Here is a 24,397-nt window from a genome sequence, read left to right on the forward strand (position 1 = left end):
CAGCTTACAGTTTCATATTTCAGGAAAAAACAGGTGTACACATGTGTATGTGTGTGTGAATGGGAATCAATTGTTGGTATATAGTAAGACATAGCTGTGTGTGTGTGTGTTTTATTTGTGCTATATGAACATTTTATGGAGAAAAAAACCCATTGAAGTTTGCACTACTACACACACCATAATACTTTGAATCCTGCTCATCTTTACCTTGCATCCTCTGTTGCTGCATGCATGCTCTCTCTCCTCACCCCTGCTCCTGATGCTGTCGCTTAGCAACGCATATTCCAAGTGATGTGCAAAAACAAACAACTAGCTGCAGAGGAGATTGAGAAGAAGAAGAGAACATGAACATCGGTGTATATATTTTGTATGTTTTTTTGTTGTTGTTGAGGGTCAGTGAAGTTAGCTAAGTTAAATCTCTGGGTTATTTGATCAAACCTATTCTGTTGCAGTCACAGCTCCTTGCTATGGTCGTTATAAAGTCCGGCAGATGGCGCTGTGATAAAGAGAAGGGGCCAGTGGCTCTTTCATCAAGAATAGAAGAAGGAGTGGGAGACAAAAAATAAAGGAGGAAAAAAATAGAAAGGAGGCCGGACCCGACACAAAACATAACGCACACCGATAGCTGTAGAGGGTCCATTAATGGACATAAAATAAACAGCGAGCAAATACGCTTGTTCACGGAATTTAATCCCGTTGAGAGCAGGTCATGCTGTTCTCGCAAAGGTAATGAGCCGTAAAGCCCTTGGGTTTCGGCTTAGCAGCGCCCACAAACTGCAGCGAAACTGGAATGATTGGCAGCCCAGGTTGGTATCGCGCCACGGGGGGAGACGGTCTAAGAGAGAACGGGGATCCGCGGGGCCTTTAACCTCGGCTTCTTTATTTAGCTGGCCAGTCGGACACTTTGGTTCCCACACCTTAGGGAAATGGCTCGATAACAGTAGCTAGCCAGCAAACAAGTAAGCTAACGCTCAAAAGCTTGATAACGTTATCCAAACTAGCTATCAAGGCAAAACCAACACTTTGCGCATTTTATTCTGACTCAAAAACAACCTGCCGCATTGCTATGCTTTCCTCGTGTTTAGGTATACATGGCTAGCTAGCTAACCTGGTCAGAGAAGGCAATGATTGGAAGCTATTTCGGTAGCAGTGGAAGTGGTGTTAGCTAGGTATGGCTAGTTGTTATAACTATTATTAGCCAATATTCATTGTCACTGAGATGACATGTTACCTTCACTTGGTAGCCAGCTAGTTAACGTCAGTTAACTCAAAGCGCACATCGTGGCAGCATATGATGTTAGCCAACGAGCTAACTAGCAGCTAACTATGGCTAGTGTTCGTCAGCTAGGTTGTAACTTTCTTCACCTTTTGTCCCCGGAGCTGGTGTAGATAGATAGCTACAATTACCAGTCGTTGGTTGGTTGTGCTTTGATAACTCGGTATCCGGAACAGTAAACTGATTTGACATCAAATGGCAACGTAAAAGTGTGGAAACGTTGTCTTTCTAGTTGGCTACAGAGAACGGTTGGCCATCAGTGGCCAACGGTCGTCTTTCCTGCCGTCTCGTGTAACGTTACCTGGGCAACAATGATTAGCCAGATAACCTCGGCTTGACGGTTGATATTGGCTACCTAGTTATTGCTCAAACAGTAACTAGGCAGAAGGGCGCTAACTAACTAGCTACTGGGGTTTTTAACGCTTGCTAACTGATTGCTAACCTGCTAGTTGTACTAGTTTTGCGCGGTACCACCCTTGACCGGTAAACGAAAGCGATGTAGCAATGCTGTCAGCGGGTTGAATTGCACAGGGACATCAATAAAGTGCGTTATGCAAGTTAATCAGTTCCTGATCAAAGAGTGGGAGGTGGTGCTAAAACATTCCTTCAGTTGAGACCTCTACCTCCCTCCATTTGACGGTTCTGTTCAGACAATTGCTCATACATAGTCTTAAAGAAACTATTCTACAGAGCTGTAAATGAGCTAGAATCATTTCTCAATCCATGTATCCAGTTGTTAAATCCTAGACGTCTAAACCAGATTGGGGTGAGATTGTCAAACTGTAGGGAGTGTATCCCCAAGCTGACAATGTAAAAACCTGGCCTTCTGCCCCTAAACAAGGCAGTTCCCCGGTAGGCCGTCATTGTAAATAAGAATTTGTTCTAAACTGATTTGCCTAGTTAAATAAAATGTAAAAAATGATGAACCACAGTCATTTAGCATCGATCAAGTACAAGTTGCCCTGACTGTCTTCCCTGGGGGATTTCACTGACTGTATGTTTGTTCCTCTGTCCGCCGGCTTCAGAGGCGACAGCGTGTCAGCAGCTAGCCAGGACGGTGTGAAGTGCATCGCCACCAGAGACCTGGGTCCAGCTGCAGCAGCTGTATACGACCCAACAGCAGTGGGAGTAGCAACCTCGGACCGGCCTGTCTCCCCACCTCTCCTACAGAATGATGCCTTCCCAGACACCGCAGACACACTGGACGAAGGGGGTGGGTTTTACTGTCTACTGTCTGCGACATGTTGGGGTGTGGTGTGGGCTGGTGTTGGGTGCTACTGCCTGTCTGCAGCATGTTGGGGTGGGTGTGGGCTGGTGTTGGGTGCTACTGCCTGTCTGCAGCATGTTGGGGTGTGAGTGGGCTGGTGTTGGGTGCTACTGCCTGTCTGCAGCATGTTGGGGTGTGGTGTGGGCTGGTGTTGGGTGCTACTGCCTGTCTGCAGCATGTTGGGGTGTGAGTGGGCTGGTGTTGGGTGCTACTGCCTGTCTGCAGCATGTTGGGGTGTGTGTGGGCTGGTGTTGGGTTCTACTGCCTGTCTGCAGCATGTTGGGGGATGGGTGCTACTGCCTGTCTGCAGCATGTTGGGGTGGGTGTGGGCTGGTGTTGGGTGCTACTGCCTGTCTGCAGCATGTTGGGGTGGGTGTGGGCTGGTGTTGGGTGCTACTGCCTGTCTGCAGCATGTTGGGGTGGGTGTGGGCTGGTGTTGGGTGCTACTGCCTGTCTGCAGCATGTTGGGGTGTGAGTGGGCTGGTGTTGGGTGCTACTGCCTGTCTGCAGCATGTTGGGGTGGGTGTGGGCTGGTGTTGGGTGCTACTGCCTGTCTGCAGCATGTTGGGGTGGGTGTGGGCTGGTGTTGGGTGCTACTGCCTGTCTGCAGCATGTTGGGGTGGGTGTGGGCTGGTGTTGGGTGCTACTGCCTGTCTGCAGCATGTTGGGGTGGGTGTGGGCTGGTGTTGGGTGCTACTGCCTGTCTGCAGCATGTTGGGGTGGGTGTGGGCTGGTGTTGGGTGCTACTGCCTGTCTGCAGCATGTTGAGGTGGGTGTGGGCTGGTGTTGGGTGCTACTGCCTGTCTGCAGCGTGTTGGGGTGGGTGTGGGCTGGTGTTGGGTTACTGCCTGTCTGCAGCATGTTGGGGTGTGGTGTGGGGCTGGTGTTGGGTGCTACTGCCTGTCTGCAGCATGTGGGTGTGGGCTGGTGTTGGGTGCTACTGCCTGTCTGCAGCATGTTGGGGTGGGTGTGGGCTGGTGTTGGGTGCTACTGCCTGTCTGCAGCATGTTGGGGTGGGTGTGGGCTGGTGTTGGGTGCTACTGCCTGTCTGCAGCATGTGGGGGTGGGTGTGGGCTGGTGTGGGGTGCTACTGCCTGTCTGGAGCATGTTGGGGTGGGTGTGGGCTGGTGTTGGGTGCTACTGCCTGTCTGCAGCATGTTGGGGTGGGTGTGGGCTGGTGTTGGGTGCTACTGCCTGTCTGCAGCATGTTGGGGTGGGTGTGGGCTGGTGTTGGGTGCTACTGCCTGTCTGCAGCGTGTTGGGGTGGGTGTGGGCTGGTGTTGGGTTACTGCCTGTCTGCAGCATGTTGGGGTGTGGTGTGGGGCTGGTGTTGGGTGCTACTGCCTGTCTGCAGCATGTGGGTGTGGGCTGGTGTTGGGTGCTACTGCCTGTCTGCAGCATGTTGGGGTGTGTGTGGGCTGGGGTTGGGTGCTACTGCCTGTCTGCAGCATGTTGGGGTGGGTGTGGGCTGGTGTTGGGTGCTACTGCCTGTCTGCAGCATGTTGGGGTGTGAGTGGGCTGGTGTTGGGTGCTACTGCCTGTCTGCAGCATGTTGGGGTGTGAGTGGGCTGGTGTTGGGTGCTACTGCCTGTCTGCAGCATGTTGGGGTGTGAGTGGGCTGGGGATGGGTGCTACTGCCTGTCTGCAGCATGTTGGGGTGTGAGTGGGCTGGGGATGGGTGCTACTGCCTGTCTGCAGCATGTTGGGGTGTGAGTGGGCTGGTGTTGGGTGCTACTGCCTGTCTGCAGCATGTTGGGGTGTGAGTGGGCTGGGGATGGGTGCTACTGCCTGTCTGCAGCATGTTGGGGTGGGTGTGGGCTGGTGTTGGGTGCTACTGCCTGTCTGCAGCATGTTGGGGTGGGTGTGGGCTGGTGTTGGGTGCTACTGCCTGTCTGCAGCATGTTGGGGTGTGAGTGGGCTGGGGGTGGGTGCTACGGCCTGTCTGCAACATGTTGGGGTGTGAGTGGGCTGGGGATGGGTGTGGGCTGGTGTTGGGTGCAACTGCCTGTCTGCAGCATGTTGCTGTAGTGATTTAAGTGAGCTACGACTGTTACGCCCCTTGCGAGTCTCACTGTAGGCAGACCTGCTACCCATCTAAAGAGTCTCACTGTAGGCAGACCTGCTACCCATCTAAAGAGTCTCACTGTAGGCAGACCTGCTACCCATCTAAAAGAGTCTCACTGTAGGCAGACCTGCTACCCATCTAAAGAGTCTCACTGTAGGCAGACCTGCTACCCATCTAAAGAGTCTCACTGAAGGCAGACCTGCTACCCATCTAAAGAGTCTCACTGTAGGCAGACCTGCTACCCATCTAAAGAGTCTCACTGTAGGCAGACCTGCTACCCATCTAAAGAGTCTCACTGTAGGCAGACCTGCTACCCATCTAAAGAGTCTCACTGTAGGCAGACCTGCTACCCATCTAAAGAGTCTCACTGTAGGCAGACCTGCTACCCATCTAAAGAGTCTCACTGTAGGCAGACCTGCTACCCATCTAAAGAGTAAAAGGGGATTCGTAACAGGCCTGCCGACCTAGGCAGGGGTGCTGTGTATTATTAGTAGCCTGGTCCTGGATCTGTTTGTGTCGTCGTGCCAAGGGACAACAAGTGACAAAGACCATAGGAGCTAGTTGGCAAGACAGCACAAACAGATCTGAGACCAGGCTTGGGTTGTTATGGGGTCAGGTTAGCAGTACATGAGACCAGGCTTCACTGTGAGGTCTACACTGTTGGTTAAGGGCTTGTAAGTCAGCATTTCACTGTGAGGTCTACACTGTTGGTTAAGGGCTTGTCAGTCAGCATTTCACTGTGAGGTCTACACTGTTGGTTAAGGGCTTGTCAGTCAGCATTTCACTGTGAGGTCTACACTGTTGGTTAAGGGCTTGTCAGTCAGCATTTCACTGTAAGGTCTACACTGTTGGTTAAGGGCTTGTCAGTCAGCATTTCACTGTGAGGTCTACACTGTTGGTTAAGGGCTTGTCAGTCAGCATTTCACTGTAAGGTCTACACTGTTGGTTAAGGGCTTGTAAGTCAGCATTTCACTGTGAGGTCTACACTGTTGGTTAAGGGCTTGTCAGTCAGCATTTCACTGTGAGGTCTACACTGTTGGTTAAGGGCTTGTCAGTCAGCATTTCACTGTGAGGTCTACACTGTTGGTTAAGGGCTTGTAAGTCAGCATTTCACTGTGAGGTCTACACTGTTGGTTAAGGGCTTGTCAGTCAGCATTTCACCGTGAGGTCTACACTGTTGGTTAAGGGCTTGTCAGTAAACATTTCACTGTGAGGTCTACACTGTTGGTTAAGGGCTTGTAAGTCAGCATTTCACTGTGAGGTCTACACTGTTGGTTAAGGGCTTGTAAGTCAGCATTTCACTGTGAGGTCTACACTGTTGGTTAAGGGCTTGTCAGTAAAGCATTTCACTGTAAGGTCTACACTGTTGGTTAAGGGCTTGTAAGTAAAGCATTTCACTGTAAGGTCTACACTGTTGGTTAAGGGCTTGTCAGTAAAGCATTTCACTGTGAGGTCTACACTGTTGGTTAAGGGCTTGTAAGTCAGCATTTCACTGTGAGGTCTACACTGTTGGTTAAGGGCTTGTCAGTCAGCATTTCACTGTGAGGTCTACACTGTTGGTTAAGGGCTTGTAAGTAAGCATTTCACTGTGAGGTCTACACTGTTGGTTAAGGGCTTGTCAGTCAGCATTTCACTGTGAGGTCTACACTGTTGGTTAAGGGCTTGTGAGTAAGCATTTCACTGTAAGGTCTACACTGTTGGTTAAGGGCTTGTAAGTAAGCATTTCACTGTAAGGTCTACACTGTTGGTTAAGGGCTTGTCAGTCAGCATTTCACTGTGAGGTCTACACTGTTGGTTAAGGGCTTGTCAGTCAGCATTTCACTGTGAGGTCTACACTGTTGGTTAAGGGCTTGTGAGTAAGCATTTCACTGTAAGGTCTACACTGTTGGTTAAGGGCTTGTAAGTCAGCATTTCACTGTGAGGTCTACACTGTTGGTTAATGGCTTGTAAGTCAGCATTTCACTGTGAGGTCTACACTGTTGGTTAAGGGCTTGTAAGTCAGCATTTCACTGTAAGGTCTACACTGTTGGTTAAGGGCTTGTCAGTCAGCATTTCACTGTGAGGTCTACACTGTTGGTTAAGGGCTTGTCAGTCAGCATTTCACTGTGAGGTCTACACTGTTGGTTAAGTGCTTGTAAGTCAGCATTTCACTGTAAGGTCTACACTGTTGGTTAAGGGCTTGTAAGTGAGCATTTCACTGTGAGGTCTACACTGTTGGTTAAGGGCTTGTCAGTAAGCATTTCACTGTGAGGTCTACACTTGTTGGTTAAGGGCTTGTAAGTAAGCATTTCACTGTGAGGTCTACACTTGTTGGTTAAGGGCTTGTCAGTAAAGCATTTCACTGTGAGGTCTACACTGTTGGTTAAGGGCTTGTCAGTAAGCATTTCACTGTGAGGTCTACACTGTTGGTTAAGGGCTTGTAAGTCAGCATTTCACTGTGAGGTCTACACTGTTGGTTAAGGGCTTGTCAGTAAAGCATTTCACTGTGAGGTCTACACTGTTGGTTAAGGGCTTGTCAGTCAGCATTTCACTGTGAGGTCTACACTGTTGGTTAAGGGCTTGTCAGTCAGCATTTCACTGTGAGGTCTACACTGTTGGTTAAGGGCTTGTAAGTTAAGCATTTCACTGTGAGGTCTACACTGTTGGTTAAGGGCTTGTAAGTCAGCATTTCACTGTGAGGTCTACACTGTTGGTTAAGGGCTTGTCAGTCAGCATTTCACTGTGAGGTCTACACTGTTGGTTAAGGGCTTGTAAGTTAAGCATTTCACTGTAAGGTCTACACTGTTGGTTAAGGGCTTGTCAGTCAGCATTTCACTGTGAGGTCTACACTGTTGGTTAAGGGCTTGTAAGTAAGCATTTCACTGTAAGGTCTCTACACCTGTTGGTTAAGGGCTTGTCAGTCAGCATTTCACTGTGAGGTCTACACTGTTGGTTAAGGGCTTGTCAGTCAGCATTTCACTGTGAGGTCTACACTGTTGGTTAAGGGCTTGTCAGTCAGCATTTCACTGTGAGGTCTACACTGTTGGTTAAGGGCTTGTAAGTCAGCATTTCACTGTGAGGTCTACACTGTTGGTTAAGGGCTTGTAAGTAAGCATTTCACTGTGAGGTCTACACTGTTGGTTAAGGGCTTGTCAGTCAGCATTTCACTGTTAGGTCTACACTGTTGGTTAAGGGCTTGTAAGTCAGCATTTCACTGTGAGGTCTACACTGTTGGTTAAGGGCTTGTCAGTCAGCATTTCACTGTGAGGTCTACACTGTTGGTTAAGGGCTTGTCAGTCAGCATTTCACTGTAAGGTCTACACTGTTGGTTAAGGGCTTGTAAGTCAGCATTTCACTGTGAGGTCTACACTGTTGGTTAAGGGCTTGTCAGTCAGCATTTCACTGTAAGGTCTACACTGTTGGTTAAGGGCTTGTCAGTCAGCATTTCACTGTGAGGTCTACACTGTTGGTTAAGGGCTTGTCAGTCAGCATTTCACTGTGAGGTCTACACTGTTGGTTAAGGGCTTGTCAGTCAGCATTTCACTGTAAGGTCTACACTGTTGGTTAAGGGCTTGTAAGTCAGCATTTCACTGTGAGGTCTACACTGTTGGTTAAGGGCTTGTCAGTCAGCATTTCACTGTAAGGTCTACACTGTTGGTTAAGGGCTTGTCAGTCAGCATTTCACTGTGAGGTCTACACTGTTGGTTAAGGGCTTGTCAGTCAGCATTTCACTGTGAGGTCTACACTGTTGGTTAAGGGCTTGTAAGTCAGCATTTCACTGTGAGGTCTACACTGTTGGTTAAGGGCTTGTAAGTCAGCATTTCACTGTAAGGTCTACACTGTTGGTTAAGAGCTTGTCAGTCAGCATTTCACTGTGAGGTCTACACTGTTGGTTAAGGGCTTGTCAGTCAGCATTTCACTGTGAGGTCTACACTGTTGGTTAAGTGCTTGTAAGTCAGCATTTCACTGTAAGGTCTACACTGTTGGTTAAGGGCTTGTAAGTCAGCATTTCACTGTGAGGTCTACACTGTTGGTTAATGGCTTGTAAGTCAGCATTTCACTGTGAGGTCTACACTGTTGGTTAAGGGCTTGTAAGTAAGCATTTCACTGTAAGGTCTACACTGTTGGTTAAGGGCTTGTCAGTCAGCATTTCACTGTAAGGTCTACACTGTTGGTTAAGGGCTTGTAAGTAAGCATTTCACTGTAAGGTCTACACTGTTGGTTAAGGGCTTGTCAGTCAGCATTTCACTGTGAGGTCTACACTGTTGGTTAAGGGCTTGTCAGTCAGCATTTCACTGTGAGGTCTACACTGTTGGTTAAGGGCTTGTGAGTAAGCATTTCACTGTAAGGTCTACACTGTTGGTTAAGGGCTTGTAAGTTAGCATTTCACTGTAAGGTCTACACTGTTGGTTAAGGGCTTGTCAGTTAAGCATTTCACTGTAAGGTCTACACTGTTGGTTAAGGGCTTGTAAGTCAGCATTTCACTGTGAGGTCTACACTGTTGGTTAAGGGCTTGTCAGTAAAGCATTTCACTGTGAGGTCTACACTGTTGGTTAAGGGCTTGTCAGTAAAGCATTTCACTGTGAGGTCTACACTGTTGGTTAAGGGCTTGTCAGTCAGCATTTCACTGTGAGGTCTACACTGTTGGTTAAGGGCTTGTCAGTCAGCATTTCACTGTGAGGTCTACACTGTTGGTTAAGGGCTTGTCAGTCAGCATTTCACTGTGAGGTCTACACTGTTGGTTAAGGGCTTGTCAGTCAGCATTTCACTGTGAGGTCTACACTGTTGGTTAAGGGCTTGTCAGTCAGCATTTCACTGTAAGGTCTACACTGTTGGTTAAGGGCTTGTCAGTCAGCATTTCACTGTGAGGTCTACACTGTTGGTTAAGGGCTTGTCAGTCAGCATTTCACTGTAAGGTCTACACTGTTGGTTAAGGGCTTGTCAGTCAGCATTTCACTGTGAGGTCTACACTGTTGGTTAAGGGCTTGTCAGTCAGCATTTCACTGTAAGGTCTACACTGTTGGTTAAGGGCTTGTAAGTCAGCATTTCACTGTGAGGTCTACACTGTTGGTTAAGGGCTTGTAAGTTAAGCATTTCACTGTGAGGTCTACACTGTTGGTTAAGGGCTTGTAAGTCAGCATTTCACTGTGAGGTCTACACTGTTGGTTAAGGGCTTGTCAGTAAAGCATTTCACTGTGAGGTCTACACTGTTGGTTAAGGGCTTGTAAGTCAGCATTTCACTGTGAGGTCTACACTGTTGGTTAAGGGCTTGTCAGTCAGCATTTCACTGTGAGGTCTACACTGTTGGTTAAGGGCTTGTCAGTCAGCATTTCACTGTGAGGTCTACACTGTTGGTTAAGGGCTTGTCAGTCAGCATTTCACTGTGAGGTCTACACTGTTGGTTAAGGGCTTGTAAGTCAGCATTTCACTGTGAGGTCTACACTGTTGGTTAAGGGCTTGTCAGTCAGCATTTCACTGTGAGGTCTACACTGTTGGTTAAGGGCTTGTCAGTCAGCATTTCACTGTGAGGTCTACACTGTTGGTTAAGTGCTTGTAAGTCAGCATTTCACTGTAAGGTCTACACTGTTGGTTAAGGGCTTGTAAGTCAGCATTTCACTGTGAGGTCTACACTGTTGGTTAATGGCTTGTAAGTCAGCATTTCACTGTGAGGTCTACACTGTTGGTTAAGGGCTTGTAAGTCAGCATTTCACTGTAAGGTCTACACTGTTGGTTAAGGGCTTGTCAGTCAGCATTTCACTGTGAGGTCTACACTGTTGGTTAAGGGCTTGTCAGTCAGCATTTCACTGTGAGGTCTACACTGTTGGTTAAGTGCTTGTAAGTCAGCATTTCACTGTAAGGTCTACACTGTTGGTTAAGGGCTTGTAAGTCAGCATTTCACTGTGAGGTCTACACTGTTGGTTAAGGGCTTGTCAGTTAAGCATTTCACTGTAAGGTCTACACTGTTGGTTAAGGGCTTGTAAGTCAGCATTTCACTGTGAGGTCTACACTGTTGGTTAGGGCTTGTCAGTAAAGCAGGTCTTCACTGTTAAGGGCTTGTCAGTAAGCATTTCACTGTGAGGTTACACTGGGTTAAGGGTTGTCAGTCAGCATTTCACTGTGAGGTCTACACTGTTGGTTAAGGGCTTGTAAGTCAGCATTTCACTGTGAGGTCTACACTGTTGGTTAAGGGCTTGTCAGTCAGCATTTCACTGTGAGGTCTACACTGTTGGTTAAGGGCTTGTCAGTCAGCATTTCACTGTGTATTCAGGTCTTCACTGTTGGTTAAGGGCTTGTCAGTCAGCATTTCACTGTGAGGTCTACACTGTTGGTTAAGGGCTTGTAAGTTAAGCATTTCACTGTGAGGTCTACACTGTTGGTTAAGGGCTTGTAAGTCAGCATTTCACTGTGAGGTCTACACTGTTGGTTAAGGGCTTGTCAGTCAGCATTTCACTGTGAGGTCTACACTGTTGGTTAAGGGCTTGTAAGTCAGCATTTCACTGTAAGGTCTACACTGTTGGTTAAGGGCTTGTCAGTCAGCATTTCACTGCTTGAGCATCTTCACTGTTGGTTACAGTGCTTGTAAGTCAGCATTTCACTGTAAGGTCTACACTGTTGGTTAAGGGCTTGTCAGTCAGCATTTCACTGTGAGGTCTACACTGTTGGTTAAGGGCTTGTCAGTCAGCATTACACTGTTGGTTATTCAGCATTTCACTGTAAAGGTCTACTGTTGGTTAAGGGCTTGTCAGTCAGCATTTCACTGTGAGGTCTACACTGTTGGTTAAGGGCTTGTAAGTCAGCATTTCACTGTGAGGTCTACACTGTTGGTTAAGGGCTTGTAAGTCAGCATTTCACTGTGAGGTCTACACTGTTGGTTAAGGGCTTGGGCTTTCAGTCAGTCATTTCACTGTAAGGTTACACTGTTGGTTACAAGGGCTTGTAAGTCAGCATTTCACTGTGAGGTCTACACTGTTGGTTAAGGGCTTGTCAGTCAGCATTTCACTGTGAGGTCTACACTGTTGGTTAAGGGCTTGTCAGTCAGCATTTCACTGTAAGGTCTACACTGTTGGTTAAGGGCTTGTAAGTCAGCATTTCACTGTGAGGTCTACACTACACTGTTGGTTCAGCATTTCACTGGGTCTACTGTTGGTTCAGCTTGTCAGTCAGCATTTCACCGTAAGGTCTACACTGTTGGTTAAGGGCTTGTCAGTCAGCATTTCACTGTGAGGTCTACACTGTTGGTTAAGGGCTTGTCAGTCAGCATTTCACTGTGAGGTCTACACTGTTGGTTAAGGGCTTGTAAGTCAGCATTTCACTGTGAGGTCTACACTGTTGGTTAAGGGCTTGTCAGTCAGCATTTCACTGTAAGGTCTACACTGTTGGTTAAGGGCTTGTCAGTCAGCATTTCACTGTGAGGTCTACACTGTTGGTTAAGGGCTTGTCAGTCAGCATTTCACTGTGAGGTCTACACTGTTGGTTAAGGGCTTGTCAGTCAGCATTTCACTGTAAGGTCTACACTGTTGGTTAAGGGCTTGTAAGTCAGCATTTCACTGTGAGGTCTACACTGTTGGTTGCTTGTAAGTCAGCATTTCACTGTAAGGTCTACACTGTTGTAAGTCAGCATTTCACTGTGAGGTCTACACTGTTGGTTAAGGGCTTGTCAGTCAGCATTTCACTGTGAGGTCTACACTGTTGGTTAAGGGCTTGTAAGTCAGCATTTCACTGTGAGGTCTACACTGTTGGTTAAGGGCTTGTCAGTCAGCATTTCACTGTGAGGTCTACACTGTTGGTTAAGGGCTTGTAAGTCAGCATTTCACTGGAGGTCTACACTGTTGGTTAAGGGCTTGTCAGTCAGCATTTCACTGTGAGGTCTACACTGTTGGTTAAGGGCTTGTCAGTCAGCATTTCACTGTGAGGTCTACACTGTTGGTTAAGGGCTTGTAAGTCAGCATTTCACTGTAAGGTCTACACTGTTGGTTAAGGGCTTGTCAGTCAGCATTTCACTGTGAGGTCTACACTGTTGGTTAAGGGCTTGTCAGTCAGCATTTCACTGTCAGTCTACACTGTTTTCACTGCTTGTCAGTCAGCATTTCACTGTTGGTCTAAGGGCTTGTAAGTCAGCATTTCACTGTGAGGTCTACACTGTTGGTTTGAGGTCTACACTGTTGGTTAAGGGCTTGTCAGTCAGCATTTCACTGTGAGGTCTACACTGTTGGTTGCTTGTCAGAGCATTTCACTGTGAGGTCTACTGTTGGTTAAGGGCTTGTCAGTAAAGCATTTCACTGTGAGGTCTACACTGTTGGTTAAGGGCTTGTCAGTCAGCATTTCACTGTGAGGTCTACACTGTTGGTTAGGGCTTGTCAGTCAGCATTTCACTGTGAGGTCTACACTGTTGGTTAAGGGCTTGTAAGTTCAGCATTTCACTGTAAGGTCTACACTGTTGGTTAAGGGCTTGTAAGTCAGCATTTCACTGTGAGGTCTACACTACACTGTTGGTTAAGGGCTTGTCAGTTAAGCATTTCACTGTGAGGTCTACACTGTTGGTTAAGGGCTTGTCAGTCAGCATTTCACTGTGAGGTCTACACTGTTGGTTAAGGGCTTGTCAGTAAGCAGCATTTCACTGTTGAGGCATTTCACTGTTGGTCTACAGGGCTTGTCAGTAAAGCATTTCACTGTGAGGTCTACACTGTTGGTTAAGGGCTTGTCAGTCAGCATTTCACTGTGAGGTCTACACTGTTGGTTAAGGGCTTGTCAGTCAGCATTTCACTGTGAGGTCTACACTGTTGGTTAAGGGCTTGTCAGTTCAGCATTTCACTGTGAGGTCTACACTGTTGGTTAAGGGCTTGTAAGTCAGCATTTCACTGTGAGGTCTACACTGTTGGTTAAGGGGCTTGTCAGTCAGCATTTCACTGTGAGGTCTACACTGTTGGTTAAGGGCTTGTCAGTCAGCATTTCACTGTGTCTACACTGTTGGTTAAGGGGTCAGTCAGCATTTCACTGTTGGTCTACAGGGCTTGTAAGTCAGCATTTCACTGTGAGGTCTACACTGTTGGTTAAGGGCTTGTCAGTCAGCATTTCACTGTGAGGTCTACACTGTTGGTTAAGTGCTTGTAAGTCAGCATTTCTTAAGGTCTCAGTGGTTAAGGGCTTGTAAGTCAGCATTTCACTGTGAGGTCTACACTGTTGGTTAAGGGCTTGTCAGTCAGCATTTCACTGTGAGGTCTACAAGGGCTTGTCAGTCAGCATTTCACTGTGAGGTCTACACTGTTGGTTAAGGGCTTGTCAGTCAGCATTTCACTGTGAGGTCTACACTGTTGGTTAAGGGCTTGTCAGTCAGCATTTCACTGTGAGGTCTACACTGTTGGTTAAGGGCTTGTCAGTCAGCATTTCACTGTGAGGTCTACACTGTTGGTTAAGGGCTTGTCAGTCAGCATTTCACTGTGAGGTCTACACTGTTGGTTAAGGGCTTGTCAGTCAGCATTTCACTGTGAGGTCTACACTGTTGTATTCACATGTGATTTGATATACAGGTCGCTGCTTTAGACCAGGGCCCTCTTTGTATCAGTCTATTTATTGTTGTAGTCACATTGTCCAGAGGTGAACCTGTAGTCATCATGTCATTGAACTGTGGACAACCCCTGTGTGTTCTGTGTTAAATGCCTTATAAACTGGTAGTGGTGTCTTTTTAGGAGTCATCCAGCTTCTCTCCCTCTTTCCTTCCTGGGTCCTCAGACTCACGTTGGCTTAATGTTTCTGTGGAAGTGAAAGAGAAAGAGACTTCTGGTCTCTGTGGTGTCGTATCTGTCCCAGGCATCTGGAAGAGGGAAAGCACCGTGAATCCCCGGGTTCCCCCACAGAGATCTGCCCTCGTGGTAGAGAAGTCCGTGTCTCAAATGGTTCCCTATGTAGTGCACTACTTTAGACCAGGACCCAATGGCACCCTATTCCCTATGTAGTGCCCTACTTTAGACCAGGACCCAATGGCACCCTATTCCCTATGTAGTGCCCTACTTTAGACCAGGACCCAATGGCACCCTATTCTCTCTATACTACTACTACGTGGGGTTAGTGTTCCCTCACGGCCATATCTCCATATTACAACGCTTGTCAAAGGAAAACTGGCGGAAGACCGAGCTTGACCACCTGTGCTAATTAGCCATCTGCTGCGCTCCTGACACCTGTGTGTTAGCTAAGGGGGGGAAGAGTAGTTTAGTCAGATAGCTGTATGGATCTGTGCTAAACTGCTCCTCTCCTCCTCTCTCTCTCTGTCTCCCCTCCCCTCCTCTCCTCCTCCTCTCCCTCTCTCTCTCTCTCTCCACCCCCTCCTCTCCTCTCCTCCTCTCTCTCCACCCTCTCCTCCTCCTCTCTCTCCACCCCCTCCAGGAGGATATGAAGCTGCAGGAGGGTTCAGTGATGATACTTTTGGTTGGAAGTCGTTGGGGCAAGAGTTGAGGATCAACGATGCGACCGCCGATTTGACCACTTTTCAGCAGCATGGAAACCGTGCTTTAGCTTCTAAGGACATGAGGAAATCCCACGGTGAGTATTTAGACTACACCAGGGGCTGTCGCCAGACCTCTCTCCTTGGGGGCTGCCGTCAGACCTCTCTCCTTGGGGGCTGCCGTCAGACCTCTCTCCTTGGGGGCTGTCGTCAGACCTCTCCCCCGGGGCTGTCGTCAGACCTCTCCCCCGGGGCTGCCGCAGACCTCTCCCTCCGGGGGCTGTCGTCAGACCTCTCCCTCCGGGGGCTGTCGTCAGACCCTCTCCCCGGGGGGCTGTCGTCAGACCTCTCCCTCGGGGCTGTCGTCAGACCTTCTCCCCCCGGGGGCTGTCGTCAGACCTCTCCCCCCCCGGGGCTGTCGTCAGACCTCTCCCCCGGGGCTGTCGTCAGACCTCTCCCTCCGGGGGCTGTCGTCAGACCTCTCCCTCCGGGGGCTGTCGCCAGACCTCTTCCCTCCGGGGCTGTCGTCAGACCTCTCCCCGGGGGGTCGTCAGACCTCTCCCCCCGGGGGCTGTCGTCAGACCCTCCCCCGGGGGCTGTCGTCAGACCTCTCCCCGGGGCTGTCGTCAGACCTCTCCCCCGGGGCTGTCGTCAGACCTCTCCCCCCGGGGGCTGTCGCCAGACCTCTCCCCCCGGGGCTGTCGTCAGACCTCTCCCCGGGGGCTGCCGTCAGACCTCTCCCCCCGGGGGGACCCTCAGACCTCTCCCCGGGGCTGTCGTCAGACCTCTCCCTCCGGGGGCTGTCGTCAGACCTCTCCCCCCGGGGGGCTGCCGCCAGACCTCTCCCCCCGGGAGGCTGCCGTCAGACCTCTCCCCAGTCTTAATACACCGATTCACCTAGTCAAGGTCTTGATGATTAGTTGACCAGTTGAATCGGGTGCTGTGGAATAGATCAAATCCCTGGAGTGTCTGGGGGTTCTGAGGATGGGTTTGGAAATCACTACTTGGTTCTCTTAGATAAAATGGCAAAATTACTGAATTCTATTTCTGATCACCATTTCATCTCTCCATTCCCCTCTTTCAATCTCTTTCTCCATCTCTCTTTACATCCCGCCCCCTCTCCCTTTTTTCCTGTTTTTTCCATCCATCTCTCTGCCCCCCCCCCCCCTTACAGACAGAGGGATGTCTCACTCTGATGAGTCTCGCCTGTCCAACCTCCTGCGCCGTGTGTCCCGTGAGGAGGACAGGGACCGCCGGCTGGCCACTGTCAGACAGCTCCGGGAGTTCATCACTCACTCTGACAACAAAGTGGTGAGGTCATCGATCATATCTACAGTTGAAGTGGGAAGTTGACACTGAGGTTGGAGTCCATTAAAACTAGTTTACATACACTGAGGTTGGAGTCATTAAAACTAGTTGACATACACTGAGGTTGGAGTCATTACAACTAGTTGACATACACTTAGGTTGGAGTCATTAGAACTAGTTTACATACACTGAGGTTGGAGTCATTAGAACTAGTTTACATACACTGAGGTTGAGTCATTAGAACTAGTTTACATACACTGAGGTTGGAGTCATTAGAACTAGTTTACATACACTTAGGTTGGAGTCATTAGAACTAGTTTACATACACTTAGGTTGGAGTCATTAGAACTAGTTTACATACACTGAGGTTGGAGTCATTAGAACTAGTTGACATACACTTAGGTTGGAGTCATTAGAACTAGTTTTACATACACTGAGGTTGGAGTCATTAGAACTAGTTTACATACACTTAGGTTGGAGTCATTAGAACTAGTTTACATACACTTAGGTTGGAGTCATTAGAACTAGTTTACATACACTTAGGTTGGAGTCATTAGAACTAGTTTACATACACTAAGGTTGGAGTCATTAGAACTAGTTTACATACACTTAGGTTGGAGTCATTAAAACTAGTTTACATACACTAAGGTTGGAGTCATTAGAACTAGTTTACATACACTTAGGTTGGAGTCATTAGAACTAGTTTACATACACTAAGGTTGGAGTCATTAGAACTAGTTTACATACACTTAGGTTGGAGTCATTAGAACTAGTTTACATACACAGGTTGGAGTCCATTAAACTAGTTTGAGAGGTTGGAGTCATTAGAACTAGTTTACATACACTGAGGTTGGAGTCATTAGAACTAGTTTACATACACTTAGGTTGGAGTCATTAGAACTAGTTGACATACACTGAGGTTGGAGTCATTAGAACTAGTTGACATACACTGAGGTTGGAGTCATTAGAACTAGTTTACATACACTGAGGTTGGAGTCATTAAAACTAGTTTACATACACTGAGGTTGGAGTCATTAAAACTAGTTTACATACACTGAGGTTGGAGTCATTAGAACTAGTTTACATACACTTAGGTTGGAGTCATTAGAACTAGTTTACATACACTTAGGTTGGAGTCATTAGAACTAGTTTACATACACTGAGGTTGGAGTCATTAAAACTAGTTTACATACACTGAGGTTGAGTCATTAAAACTAGTTTACATACACTGAGGTTGGAGTCATTAAACTAGTTTACATACACTGAGGTTGGAGTCATTAAAACTAGTTCACATACACTGAGGTTGGAGTCATTAACTAGTTTACATACACTGAGGTTGGAGTCATTAGAACTAGTTTACATACACTGATGTTGGAGTCCATTAAAACTAGTTGACATACACTTAGGTTGGAGTCATTAAAACTAGTTTACATACACTGAGGTTGGAGTCATTAAAACTAGTTTACATACACTGAGGTTGGAGTCCATTAAAACTAGTTGACATACACTTAGGTTGGAGTCATTAAAACGAGTTTACATACACTGAGGTTGGAGTCATTAAAACTAGTTTACATACACTGAGGTTGGAGTCATTAGAACGAGTTTACATACACTGAGGTTGGAGTCATTAGAACTAGTTTACATACACTGAGGTTGGAGTCATTAGAACTAGTTTACATACACTGAGGTTGGAGTCATTAAAACGAGTTGACATACACTGAGGTTGGAGTCATTAAAACCAGTTGACATACACTGAGGTTGGAGTCATTAAAACTAGTTGACATACACTGAGGTTGGAGTCATTAAAACTAGTTGACATACACTGAGGTTGGAGTCATTAAAACGAGTTGACATACACTGAGGTTGGAGTCATTAAAACGTAGTTTACATACACTGAGGTTGGAGTCATTAAAACGAAGTTTACATACACTGAGGTTGGAGTCATTAAAACGAGTTGACATACACTGAGGTTGGAGTCATTACAACTAGTTGACATACACTGAGGTTGGAGTCATTACAACTAGTTGACATACACTGAGGTTGGAGTCATTACAACTAGTTGACATACACTGAGGTTGGAGTCATTACAACTAGTTGACATACACTGAGGTTGGAGTCATTACAACTAGTTGACATACACTGAGGTTGGAGTCATTACAACTAGTTGACATACACTGAGGTTGGAGTCATTACAACTAGTTGACATACACTGAGGTTGGAGTCATTACAACTAGTTGACATACACTGAGGTTGGAGTCATTAGAACTAGTTGACATACACTGAGGTTGGAGTCATTAGAACTAGTTGACATACACTGAGGTTGGAGTCATTAGAACTAGTTGACATACACTGAGGTTGGAGTCATTAGAACTAGTTGACATACACTGAGGTTGGAGTCATTAGAACTAGTTGACATACACTGAGGTTGGAGTCATTAGAACTAGTTGACATACACTGAGGTTGGAGTCATTAGAACTAGTTGACATACACTGAGGTTGGAGTCATTAGAACTAGTTGACATACACTGAGGTTGGAGTCATTAGAACTAGTTTGACATACACTGAGGTTGGAGTCATTAGAACTAGTTGACATACACTGAGGTTGGAGTCATTAGAACTAGTTGACATACACTGAGGTTGGAGTCATTAGAACTAGTTGACATACACTGAGGTTGGAGTCATTAGAACTAGTTGACATACACTGAGGTTGGAGTCATTAGAACTAGTTGACATACACTGAGGTTGGAGTCATTAGAACTAGTTGACATACACTGAGGTTGGAGTCATTAGAACTAGTTGACATACACTGAGGTTGGAGTCATTAGAACCAGTTGACATACACTGAGGTTGGAGTCATTAGAACCAGTTGACATACACTGAGGTTGGAGTCATTAGAACCAGTTGACATACACTGAGGTTGGAGTCATTAGAACCAGTTGACATACACTGAGGTTGGAGTCATTAGAACTAGTTGACATACATTTAGGTTGGAGTCATTAAAACTAGTTGACATACACTGAGGTTGGAGTCCATTAAAACTAGTTGACATACATTTAGGTTGGAGTCCATTAACTAGTTGACATACATTTAGGTTGGAGTCCATTAACTAGTTGACATACATTTAGGTTGGAGTCCATTAACTAGTTGACATACATTTAGGTTGGAGTCCATTAAAACTAGTTGACATACATTTAGGTTGGAGTCCATTAACTAGTTGACATACATTTAGGTTGGAGTCCATTAAAACTAGTTGACATACACTGAGGTTGGAGTCCATTAAAACTAGTTGACATACATTTAGGTTGGAGTCCATTAACTAGTTGACATACATTTAGGTTGGAGTCCATTAAAACTAGTTGACATACATTTAGGTTGGAGTCATTAGAACTAGTTGACATACATTTAGGTTGGAGTCCATTAAAACTAGTTGACATACATTTAGGTTGGAGTCCATTAACTAGTTGACATACATTTAGGTTGGAGTCCATTAACTAGTTGACATACATTTAGGTTGGAGTCCATTAAAACTAGTTGACATACATTTAGGTTGGAGTCATTAGAACTAGTTGACATACATTTAGGTTGGAGTCATTAGAACTAGTTGACATACATTTAGGTTGGAGTCCATTAAAACTAGTTGACATACATTTAGGTTGGAGTCCATTAAAACTAGTTTACATACACTGAGGTTGGAGTCATTAAAACTAGTTGACATACATTTAGGTTGGAGTCCATTAAAACTAGTTTACATACACTGAGGTTGGAGTCATTAAAACTAGTTTACATACACTGAGGTTGGAGTCATTAAAACTAGTTGACATACATTTAGGTTGGAGTCCATTAACTAGTTGACATACATTTAGGTTGGAGTCCATTAACTAGTTGACATACATTTAGGTTGGAGTCCATTAAAACTAGTTGACATACATTTAGGTTGGAGTCCATTAGAACTAGTTTACATACACTGAGGTTGGAGTCATTAAAACTAGTTGACATACATTTAGGTTGGAGTCCATTAGAACTAGTTGACATACATTTAGGTTGGAGTCCATTAAAACTAGTTGACATACATTTAGGTTGGAGTCCATTAAAACTAGTTGACATACATTTAGGTTGGAGTCCATTAAAACTAGTTGACATACATTTAGGTTGGAGTCCATTAAAACTAGTTGACATACATTTAGGTTGGAGTCCATTAAAACTTGTTTTTCAACCACTCCACAAATGTCTTCAACTCTAGTTTTGGCAAGTCTGTTAGGACATCTACTTTGTGCATGACACAAGTTATTTTTCCAACAATTTTTAACAGACAGATTATTTCACTGTGTCACAATTCCAGTGGGTCAGAAGTTTACATCCACTAAATTGACTGTGCCTTTAAACAGCTTGGGAAATTCCAGAAAATGGTGTCATGGCTTTAGAAGCTTCTGATAGGCTAATTGACATTATTTGAGTCAACTGGAGGTGCTGTGGATGTTTTTTTATTTATTTTATTTTACCTTTATTTAACTAGGCAAGTCAGTTAAGAACAAATTCTTATTTTCAATGACGGCCTAGGAACAGTGGGTTAACTGCCTGTTCAGGGGCAGAACGACAGATTTGTACCTTGTCAGCTCGGGGATTTGAACTTGCAACCTTCCGGTTACTAGTCCAACGCTCTAACCACTAGGCTACCCTGCCGCACCATGTATTTCAATGCCTACCTTCAAACTCAGTGCCTCTTTGCTTGACATCATGGGAAAATCAAACGAAATCAGCCAAGACCTCAGAAACAAAATGGATGGCATCATGAGGGGAAATGATGTGGATATATTGAAGCAACATCTCAAGACATCAGTCAGGAAGTTGAAGCTTGGTCTCAAATGGGTCTTCCAATGGACAATGACACCAAGCATACTTCCAAAGTTGTGGCAAAACGGCTTAATGACAACAAAGTCAAGGTATTGGAGTGACCATCACAAAGCCCTGACCTCAATCCTATAGAACATTTGTGGGCAGAACTGAAAAGGTGTATGCGAGCAAGGAGGCCTACAAACCTGACTCAGTTACACCAGCTCTGTCAGGAGGAATGAGCCAAAATTCACCCAACTTATTGTGGGAAGCTTGTGGAAGACTACCCGAAACGTTTGACCCAAGTTAAACAATTTAAAGGCACAGCTACCAAATGCTAATTGAGTGTATGTAAACTTTTGACCCACTGGGAATGTGATGAATGAAATAAAATCTGAAATAAATCATTCTCTCTACCATTATTCAGACTTCACATTCTTAAAATGAAGTGGTGATCCTAACTGACCTAAGACAGGGAATTTTTACAAGGAATAAATGTCAGGAATTGTGAAATATTGCGTTTATGTATTTGGCTAATGTGTATGTGAACTTCCAACTTCAACTATCTATCTATCTGGGTAGTTTATCACTCTGACATCAGTGGTGAGGTCATCAATCATATCTATCTATCTGGGTAGTTTATCACTCTGACATCAGTGGTGAGGTCATCAATCATATCCATCTACCTGGGTCGTTTATCACTCTGACATCAGTGGTGAGGTCATCAATCATATCCATCTACCTGGGTAGTTTATCACTCTGACATCAGTGGTGAGGTCATCAATCATATCCATCTATCTGGGTAGTTTATCACTCTGACATCAGTGGTGAGGTCATCAATCATATCCATCTACCTGGGTAGTTTATCACTCTGACATCAGTGGTGAGGTCATCAATCATATCCATCTACCTGGGTAGTTTATCACTCTGACCTCAGTGGTGAGGTCATCAATCATATCCATCTATCTGGGTAGTTTATCACTCTGACATCAGTGGTGAGGTCATCAATCATATCCCATCTATCTGGGTAGTTTATCACTCTGACATCAGTGGTGAGGTCATCAATCATATCCATCTACCTGGGTAGTTTATCACTCTGACATCAGTGGTGAGGTCATCAATCATATCCATCTATCTGGGTAGTTTATCACTCTGACATCAGTGGTGAGGTCATCAATCATATCCATCTATCTGGGTAGTTCATCACTCACTGACATCAGTGGTGAGGTCATCAATCATATCCATCTACCTGGGTAGTTTATCACTCTGACATCAGTGGTGAGGTCATCAATCATATCTATCTATCTGGGTAGTTTATCACTCTGACATCAGTGGTGAGGTCATCAATAATATCCATCTACCTGGGTAGTTTATCACTCTGACATCAGTGGTGAGGTCATCAATCATATCCATCTATCTGGGTAGTTTATCACTCTGACATCAGTGGTGAGGTCATCAATCATATCCATCTATCTGGGTAGTTTATCACTCTGACATCAGTGGTGAGGTCATCAATCATATCCATCTATCTGGGTAGTTTATCACTCACTGACATCAGTGGTGAGGTCATCAATCATATCCATCTACCTGGGTAGTTTATCACTCACTGACATCAGTGGTGAGGTCATCAATCATATCCATCTATCTGGGTAGTTCATCACTCTGACATCAGTGGTGAGGTCATCAATCATATCCATCTACCTGGGTAGTTTATCACTCTGACATCAGTGGTGAGGTCCATCTACCTGGGTCAATCAATATCCATCTACCTGGGTAGTTTATCACTCTGACCTCAGTGGTGAGGTCATCAATCATATCCATCTATCTGGGTAGTTTATCACTCTGACATCAGTGGTGAGGTCATCAATCATATCCATCTACCTGGGTAGTTTATCACTCTGACATCAGTGGTGAGGTCATCAATCATATCCATCTATCTGGGTAGTTTATCACTCTGACATCAGTGGTGAGGTCATCAATCATATCCATCTATCTGGGTAGTTTATCACTCTGACATCAGTGGTGAGGTCATCAATCATATCCATCTACCTGGGTAGTTTATCACTCACTCTGACATCAGTGGTGAGGTCATCAATCATATCCATCTACCTGGGTAGTTTATCACTCACTCTGACATCAGTGGTGAGGTCATCAATCATATCCATCTACCTGGGTAGTTTATCACTCTGACATCAGTGGTGAGGTCATCAATCATATCCATCTATCTGGGTAGTTTATCACTCTGACATCAGTGGTGAGGTCATCAATCATATCCATCTATCTGGGTAGTTTATCACTCTGACATCAGTGGTGAGGTCATCAATCATATCCATCTATCTGGGTAGTTTATCACTCTGACATCAGTGGTGAGGTCATCAATCATATCCATCTATCTGGGTAGTTTATCACTCTGACATCAGTGGTGAGGTCATCAATCATATCCATCTATCTGGGTAGTTTATCACTCTGACATCAGTGGTGAGGTCAATCTACTGTATCTATCTGGGTAGTGCACTACTGTAGGGCCCAGTGGTAGTGCACTACTGTAGGCCCCGGGTAGTGCACTACTGTAGGGCCCCGGGTAGTGCACTACTGTAGGGCCCCGGGTAGTGCACTACTGTAGGGCCCCGGGTAGTGCACTACTGTAGGGCCCCGGGTAGTGCACTACTGTAGGGCCCCGGGTAGTGCACTACTGTAGGGCCCCGGGTAGTGCACTACTGTAGGGCCCCGGGTAGTGCACTGTAGGGGCCCCTACTGTAGGGCCCCGGGTAGTGCACTACTGTAGGGCCCCGGGTAGTGCACTACTGTAGGGCCCCGGGTAGTGCACTACTGTAGGGCCCCGGGTAGTGCACTACTGTAGGCCCCCGGGTAGTGCACTACTGTAGGGCCCCGGGTAGTGCACTACTGTAGGGCCCCGGTAGTGCACTACTGTAGGGCCCCGGGTAGTGCACTACTGTAGGGCCCCGGGTAGTGCACTACTGTAGGGCCCCGGGTAGTGCACTACTGTAGGGCCCCGGGTAGTGCACTACTGTAGGGCCCCGGGTAGTGCACTACTGTAGGGCCCCGGGTAGTGCACTACTGTAGGGCCCCGGGTAGTGCACTACTGTAGGGCCCCGGGTAGTGCACTACTGTAGGGCCCCGGGTAGTGCACTACTGTAGGGCCCCGGGTAGTGCACTACTGTAGGGCCCCGGGTAGTGCACTACTGTAGGGCCCCGGGTAGTGCACTACTGTAGG

At 46.3% G+C, this 24,397-nt stretch overlaps 1 pseudogene; it reads left to right on the forward strand.

Annotated features, from left to right (window-relative positions):
* Positions 1–529: 529 nt before the first annotated feature.
* LOC127924570 (serine/threonine-protein kinase SMG1-like) overlaps positions 530–24,397 on the forward strand; it is a 41,114-nt pseudogene continuing 17,246 nt past the window's right edge.

This window comes from Oncorhynchus keta, unplaced genomic scaffold, assembly GCF_023373465.1.
Source record: "Oncorhynchus keta strain PuntledgeMale-10-30-2019 unplaced genomic scaffold, Oket_V2 Un_contig_4301_pilon_pilon, whole genome shotgun sequence".
Lineage (NCBI taxonomy): Eukaryota > Metazoa > Chordata > Actinopteri > Salmoniformes > Salmonidae > Oncorhynchus > Oncorhynchus keta.